This window comes from Amblyomma maculatum, chromosome 8 (genome assembly GCF_055883805.1).
Source record: "Amblyomma maculatum isolate TAMU_Amacu chromosome 8, ASM5588380v1, whole genome shotgun sequence".
Lineage (NCBI taxonomy): Eukaryota > Metazoa > Arthropoda > Arachnida > Ixodida > Ixodidae > Amblyomma > Amblyomma maculatum.
This window is the reverse complement of record NC_139351.1, coordinates 38,830,704-38,838,726: the sequence shown is the minus strand read 5'-3', so window position 1 is coordinate 38,838,726 and position 8,023 is coordinate 38,830,704. Positions and strand designations below refer to the sequence as shown.

General features: G+C 49.2%; 1 pseudogene; it reads left to right on the top strand.

Moving 5' to 3' along the window:
- Nucleotides 1-6,582: 6,582 nt before the first annotated feature.
- On the top strand, nucleotides 6,583-7,526 carry LOC146181020 (uncharacterized; annotated as a pseudogene).
- Nucleotides 7,527-8,023: the final 497 nt, after the last annotated feature.

The window sequence follows — 8,023 nt, the reverse complement described above, 5'->3', positions numbered from 1 at the left end:
ACTGTACAAGAAGGACCCGGATGTGCAAACCCAAAATAGGACGGTTGTGATTACTGATCTCGAGCCGGGCATCCTGAAGAGTGAAGTTGAATGGGCCTTAGCCAGCCTTGCTAAGAACAAAGCTAGCGGAATTGATGATATTCCAGCTGAGTTGCTTCAAAACCTCAACCACGACGCTGTTAACACACTGCATACATTATGTCAAAAGATTTGGACAACCCTGCAGTGGCCACAGGATTGGAGGAGGTCAGTTTACATCCCCATTCCAAAGAAAGGCAGTGCCAAAGATTGTTCCAACTACCGCACGATCGCGCTTATTTCGCATGCTAGCAAGGTGATGTTAAAAATCCTGCAAGGTAGGCTGCAGCAGTATGTGGATCGGGAGCTTCCGGACGTGCAAGCTGGGTTTCGCAAGGGCAGAGGAACTAGAGACCAAATTGCCAACCTTCGCTGGATCATGGAAAAAGCAAGAGAGTTCCAGAAACCCATTTACTTCTGCTTTATTGATTATGCGAAAGCGTTTGACTGCGTAGATCACAGCAGATTGTGGCAAGCTCTCCAAGAGATGGGAGTTCCAATTCACCTCATTTGTCTTTTCAGGAACCTTTATGAAGGGCAAGAGGCCACAGTCAGAACTGGGCATGGTCTTACTGATTGGTTTCCGATTGAGAAAGGGGTGAGGCAAGGCTGCATACTGTCGCCCTGCCTATTTAACCTATATGCAGAGTGCATCATGAGGAAGGCCGGTCTGGACGAGTCTTCAGCTGGAGTGAAGATTGCTGGAAAACGTATCAACAACCTTAGATATGCGGATGATACCACTTTAATGGCAGAAAGTGAAGTGGAACTCAAGAGACTTCTGATGCGCGTACAAGAAGAGAGTGAGAAGTTTGGGCTTAAACTGAACATTAAAAAGACGAAGATCATGGCGTCTTGCCCTATCAAGGCCTGGAGCATCAATGGACAAGAAGTGGAAGCTGCGACAGATTTTCTGTTCTTGGGCGCCAAGATTACCTCGGAAGGAGACTGCAGCCATGAAATTAGGAGACGCCTGCTTCTGGGAAAAAGAGCAATGGTTAGCCTTGACCGCCTAGTAAAGAGCAGAGACATTAGTCTGCCAACCAAGATCCGTATAACCCTATAACCCGTGCTATGGTCTTTCCAGTTGTGGTGTATGGATGCGAGAGTTGGACTGTGAAAAAGGCTGACCGCCGAAGAATTGACGCGTTTGAATTGTGGTGCTGGCGAAGACTCTCAAGAGTTCCTTGGACTGCCAGAAGATCAAACCAGTCGATATTGTCGACCATAAACCCTGACTGCTCATTGGAGGGTCAAATTCTAAAGTTAAAGCTCAGCTACTTTGGTCATCTGATGAGAAGAGAGGAGTCGCTGGAGAAAGATTTGATGTTGGGAAAGGTTGAGGGTCGCCGGAGAAGGGGTAGGCAGCGAACGCGATGGTTAGATGGCATTCTCGAGGCATTGCAGATGAAGCTATGTGATGTTAAGAAGATAGTGAGAGACCGGAAAGCGTGGCGTGACATGGTCCATAGGGTCACGAAGAGTCGGACACGACTGAACGCCTGAACTGAACTGAACTGAACTTCGTGTTTTATACAGCTATGAATAGACATAGATGTTTACATCACATTACAGGTACTAAGCTGGTGTGAACACCACCCACACAAGTCCATCCGACACGGAAACGAAATGGCAAAACCAATTGGCAAAGGAACTCTCGATACCCAAGGTATAACATTTCCTCGGTCAGAAAGCTTCCTATCTTATTTTGTAGACGCGAGAGGACAGGAAAAAGCGCACGTTGTGGCCGGCTTGAGACAAGCTCACAGCGAATGACCCATAACGAGAAAGTGCCAGCTACAATCAGCATTCGTGCTAAGGGACCGTGAAGACATCTACCATTTATCTTATATTTACTGATGGAAGACTTCTGAAACCGGCAAGGACTACCTTCCAAAAGATTCGAGCAACGACTCATTGCTGGGCCATGTGTGGACTAAAATCTTGAAGTGGACAGTTGGGGCACTGCGCTTTCCGCACAATGCCCCATCGATGGAGACGCCCACGTGTAGGCGAACCCCCATTCCTAAAGCCAAATAAAGTCACCAAGATGCCGTGGCAAAACGATGCTCTGAGTGATAACCAAGAAACCGAACCCGCCCTTGCCTGCGATCTGCAGGCCCTAGCGGACGAAGTAAAGTTCCCATTGACTCTACTACTCTGTTCACAGAGATGTTTAGATGCGGGAGACATGGTGGGCGTGGCACTTAGATGCCACGTTACACGAATAAAATCCGTTATCCGGAAAGCCTGTGGATTATTTTTGAGCAGTATATCAGGGGACGCTGCTTAACACTTGTGCCTAAAAATAGTAAGCGAGCAACCTCGCTGGGCACTCATCTCTGCAGGAGACGAAGAAGCTATTGCGAATCCAGCAGCCGCGGCAGCAGACAGACGAAGAAGGTAAGTCGAACCCACCATTGCAACGCAGCCTGCCGAGTGCCCTATGGCATACCAGTTGCGTACCCCCTGCCCAATAAGCATTCGGTCAAAAGAGACTGAAGCGAATGTAAAGTCTTGAGAGGAGGACATGTTGTATATGCGAGGTAGTATAATCTGTCGTAGTAAAGAGTGTCGACAAAGTAGCGTTTTTCCAGAATGGATAGTTCTAAGGAGCTAGGCGAAGCCACCTTGCAGCGCACATCGTTTAAAACGGAAATGTATACCGAAGATGCTGTCCCGCGCAAGGGTGTGGATTGTGTAGTTATTCGTAATATGTAGGACACCAGTGAGGCGTGGTTCTGGCCTGGCAATTAAAATATGTATACTTTTACCAAACTTGAGAGCAGGCCCAGGCACATTGCCGTATCTTTCAAAAAGATCAAAAGCAGCACTGCAGACTCGAATCATCTCACAGATACAGCGTAATGTCATCAGCGTAAGTAGTTACTCGCAGCATCTGGCAACTTGGGAGAGGGTTGCCACGGACGCTGTGGTCTGTAATAATCGCCATAAAATAGAGCACCAATGTGAGAGCAAACAAAAGAGGCGAGAGAGAACAACCGTTTTGGACACCGTGAGTCACAGGGAGTCCCTTTCCCACCCATTCATCGCAAGTGTCCTTTGATTGCCATAATACATGCCTTTAATTAAACACGAAATATGGCAGAAACTGAAAATCTTCGAGAACTCCGAATATGTAGCCATGTTCTAGCGGATGACAACCTTTTGCTTGATCTAAAGAAACATGGATAACCCCATCTAAGCGCCGCTGTATGTAATAAATATAGTCACGAGTGATATACGACAACTATATATTTCTCTGTCGTGAACAAAGCTTACCTGATGGTAACCAATGAGGGAGGCCATCTCTCAGCGTCGAACCCCAATTGCTGCAAGAGCCTTGTAGTACACCTTTATAAGCGTGATCGGCTTCCAGTCTTTTGGACGAGATGAGCCAGGGTCACGCTTCGCGATCAAAATTATCCGCACTCTCCGAAAACTGGCGGGAAAATATAAAAGTTCAAATGTCTGGCGAAGAACTTTCGTCAGTACTGGACTGAGAACGTCACAGAAATCTAAATAAAATTCTACAGGCAGCACAGCATGCCCAAGCGCTCACCCGCGTTTCACTTACTCTAAGGCTGTCTTGACCTGTTCTAAAGTGGGAAGTGCACAAAGCACATCATGCATCTCAGGGCTCTCCGGCGGCAAACCAGCTAGCACTGGATGCGTCTCTGCAGCGACAACATCAATTCTCAACATCAACATCAACGACAACATCAAGTCTGATGGCAAGCAGAGTGGAGCGCACCGCTCAACGCTGAGCTATGAATATAAGTTCTCCACGCAAATCGAAGCACCTCGGGATATGCAGATGGACCACATCTCCCATGCCAGGCAGCCGCAGGAAGGGACGATGTTCCAATAAGGCACTGATAGCGGCTATGTAACTCGTCACATCAGGCATGCATCACAGGGAAGTGCCAAACCGCCCGTGCGCAATGCGGAGCTTCGCAGCCGTATTTTCCTGCAACCGCGACGCCGTAGTACGCGAAGGTTTACTTAACTCGCATGCGCCAAATTGATTTAAGCGCATCCCACTCACTTTCAGCACTTTAACTTAGCGAGGCGCTCAAAGCTCGCGGCAAGCTCTCAAGCGAACGCGAATCATGTATTACGCCCACATCAAAACGCCACAGACGAAATGAGCCAGCTCTAAGAATGGAAAGAGTGAGCATGACTGCCCAGTTGTGAAAAGTGTGAATAGACGTCTGAGGCAGAGCCAACTTATTAAAACCGTCACACATGTAGAAAAGGACAGCGGCACATACGCGTGGTCGAGCCTGCTGGACCAAGACGCCATGTCCACCAAAACGTGTCCCATGCGCGAGTTGTTGAAGACCAAGAAGCTCAATATGCGCAACCATACGTTGCAGTTCAGTGCGTTGCAAGTCGGTCTCCAGAAGACGATTTAAAGCCTCGAACATCTACGTGTGTGTCTATCACACAAAAATAAATTCATCCACTATTTTAACGTGACGGCCATCCAGAAAATAAACATCCCCACCCTTTAAAGAGGGTAATCGTAACGTATGCATCCATTGGCGCATACATGCACAGGATGTGCAATCTCACAGCCGGAAGTGAACAATCGAACACTAGCACTCGTCCAAGGAATGTGTTTAGCACCACGATTCCAATGCCACTAGAGGGCGAAGTGGCGAACGAAAAGAAGCACTCCAAATAAAACGCGCGCTGTAGACCAATACACCCAAAAAAGTAATGAAATTTGTTTCCTGAAGACACAAGATGTGATTTTGTGTTCTCAAAGCCAAATCTACTATTTCTGCCTGCTTTTATTTTCTCCGGTAAGCATGCGCATTTAAAGAATGAAAGATTTGTGTGTAGAAAAAATTTTATGAGAATTTACGGATGGTGACGATAAATGTCCCAAACTGAAACCGACAACAACGTCGAACAAGCGCGTTCGGAGCCAGTTGCTCGTAATCTCATTTGCTTCCATGTCTCCTTGTTGAGCCCCATCAATAACGCTGGTTTAATGTGTTGAAAAGCATCACATGAAGATTATGAAATGGCATCAGGTTTGTGTTTCTGGCAGATTTCAACACCGCATATAAGTCAGCACAAGACCTTTAGGCAAATATTGTTGGGTACGAATTAACAAATTTAACATTTTTCTTGTTTAAATACTACATTTTGAAAAAGAGCGCACGCAAAAAAATTTCTCATATTTCTGAAGATTGATTGATTGAATGTCCTTTATTGAATGGTAAGGCTCATGTCCATTAGTTCGACCGCCACTCAAATCATATTGCTGTAACCAGGCCACTAAGCCACCCAAATTTGGCAAATACCTGTGTGAGCATCAGTTTCTAGAAGGGAACGGTAGTTCAGGTGGTAGGGTTTGATCTCGGAGCGTCCAGCAGAAAAAGCAGGGCAATCGCACAGTAGATGAGATAGGCCGCCGCGCGTTAGAGTCGTACAGTGGGGGCACGTAATCATTGCCGCGGCGCGTGCCGCCGCATTGCCCCCTGATTCGTCCGAGTGACCTGGGGTCCATTGAATAACGACAGTTCTGGTCGCGAGTTGGTGGCGTTTAAGGAGGCGCTGTATGGCCGTAGCAGCTGCAGCTTGTGAACCCGGAGTAGCGATTTCCTTGTAAGCTTCATAGGAATCAGTACGAACACGTATTGAACCAGTTCCTGTGCAAGGCACTCCTGACAAGGCTCCCCACATCGCGACGAGTTCAGCATGAAGAGGGGTAACTTGAGGTAGGTGGCAGGCACAAGCGCCTGAAAGGGAAGGGTTGTCATCACATACCCAGTCCATAGATGCAAATTCGCTTGTAAACGATAAGTTGGTGTATATGTTAGTCGTATCAGAGATTCGCTATTGTCGGTTATGGGCAACGAGAAGCTCCCGGGGAATGAGAAAATCGCGGTTTATAGATCGGCGATGGAGGCGTGTGACTACTGGCATCTCCCAAGGGAGAAGAGATGCATATAGGGCTGGTGTTTGGTCGTTACGCTGTTCATCCTAGGCCAGCAGGCGACGCCTTTGGACAGTGCTCTATAGACGAATTCGATGACGCGTCTGTGACTCGGAAATGTTGGTAGTGAGCGGTGGAAGAGCGGCCAAACGCTCAAGTTCGGCTATAGTAGTGTGCTTAGGCAGACCGGTAATAGTGCGTAGTGTTGAGCGATGAAGGCGTTCGACCTTAGCGAAGTCAATCTCCGACAGTTGGAAGACAGGTGTGTCACAGAGTATTTTTCCGACCGCCGCTACTCGAGCCATCGCATGGCACGCATGTTGCCGCGCACCGCCGTGCCGGTGTTACAGGCGACGAATAGTGTGTAGCAGTGCTGGCCAAAAGCGTTGTAGCTGATGAACCCATTTCTGGGGACTCTTGCAGCTTGAGATGGACAGGCCAAGAATGCGGATTTGCCCATTTGAGTAGGTGATAGTTGTTATATTAAGTTTCGTTTTCGGTTTGAATTATTTATTCCCCAGGGGGCGTTTTTTTATTATATATATGTGTGTATGTGTGAACAAACGGGTGTGTTCGTTCGGGACGGCTGGACTCTGCTTCCACCTTCGAAAACACCACAATGGCGACGAGGATGCTGTGAACCTACCCCTACCTACCCCAACCCCGCCGCACCGTCCGGAACCGCCGCCGTGAACTTCACCGGGCTTGCTCCGCCCCCGTTCTTCCTTCCGACGCCCGGCCGTCCGTCATTGCCATGGTTAAGCGTGCACTTCGTGGCATCCGGAGCCGCCGCATTCAAGCCAGAGCAGCGCAAAGCTATTCTTTTGCATTGTTTTGGGGCGGAGGGCCATCGTGTTTATCAGACGTTACATGCAGGGACCAGCGCCGCAGCAGCGCCGCAGCAGCACCGTCAGCGCCAAGCGCCGCAGCCCTCGCCCATGACAAGTCGGCCGATCCTGACGAATACAACTCTGCACTCGCCGCATTACGGCAGCAGTTTTCGACGTCGTGCAATGTTATCGTAGAGCGCCATCGTTTTCACCTCCGCAGCCAAAACACAGGCGAGTCTGTTCATGACTTTGTTGTCGCTCCACGGGAGCTAGCCGCACATTGTTCGTTTTCTTCGCAAGATGATGATCTGCGGGATCAATTCGTTGCTGGCGTAGCATCCAACCGCATACGTGAGCGGTTACTGCTCGAGGGTTCCACACTGTCTTTCGAGGACTCAGTTTGATTTGCACTTCAGTTTGAGCAAGCAGCGGAAGAACTAAAGGAGCTTTCTGCTTCATTCTTCAGCTTCAGCTTTCTGCCAATAGCTCTCTTTCAGCAGAGGTTAACGAGGAGCGCGGGCGGCTCACGTGCTCCCCAGCGTAACCGCTCGCCTGAGCGGAACCGAGAACTGAGTAGCTGCTATGGTGCTATGGTTCAACACATTGTTTCCGATGCGGCTCGCAGGACCATTTCGCATCAGCGCCATAGGGAAAGAGATTTGTAAAGAGCGGACACCCGGCGAAAACTGGCCCCAGGAAATGACGCGCGACTTATTGCGCTGCCGCCGAATGATGGATGGCGGCACCAGCGTTGGCATGCGCGGATGCGCGCGCGACGGCACTCGTTGCAGCGGTAGCCCGCCGGAACAGACGACATAAAGTTGCCGAATGGAGCGAGCGGTTGCCTGCTCGTGCCTCGCCGCCCTTGGCGGCACAGACCGCATATTTTGATCTCTCGTGGGCTGCTACGCGGAACGACTGCGCTTTGAAACGAAGGTGAGCAATGTTTTTTCATGAACTAAGTGCATTTGAAGCAGTTTATCATGACCATGCCGGCCGGTGCCAATTAAGTTTCGCAGCTCATGAACAGGCGCGCCGGCAGTTCAGGCATAGAGAAGTTAAGGAGCAGTTCGTGTTGCTCCGGCAGTTTCCAACCGCGGCGAGGTTGAATATGTTGTGTTCTTGCGAAACTGAGCTGCATTTCAAACAGTTTATCTTGGCG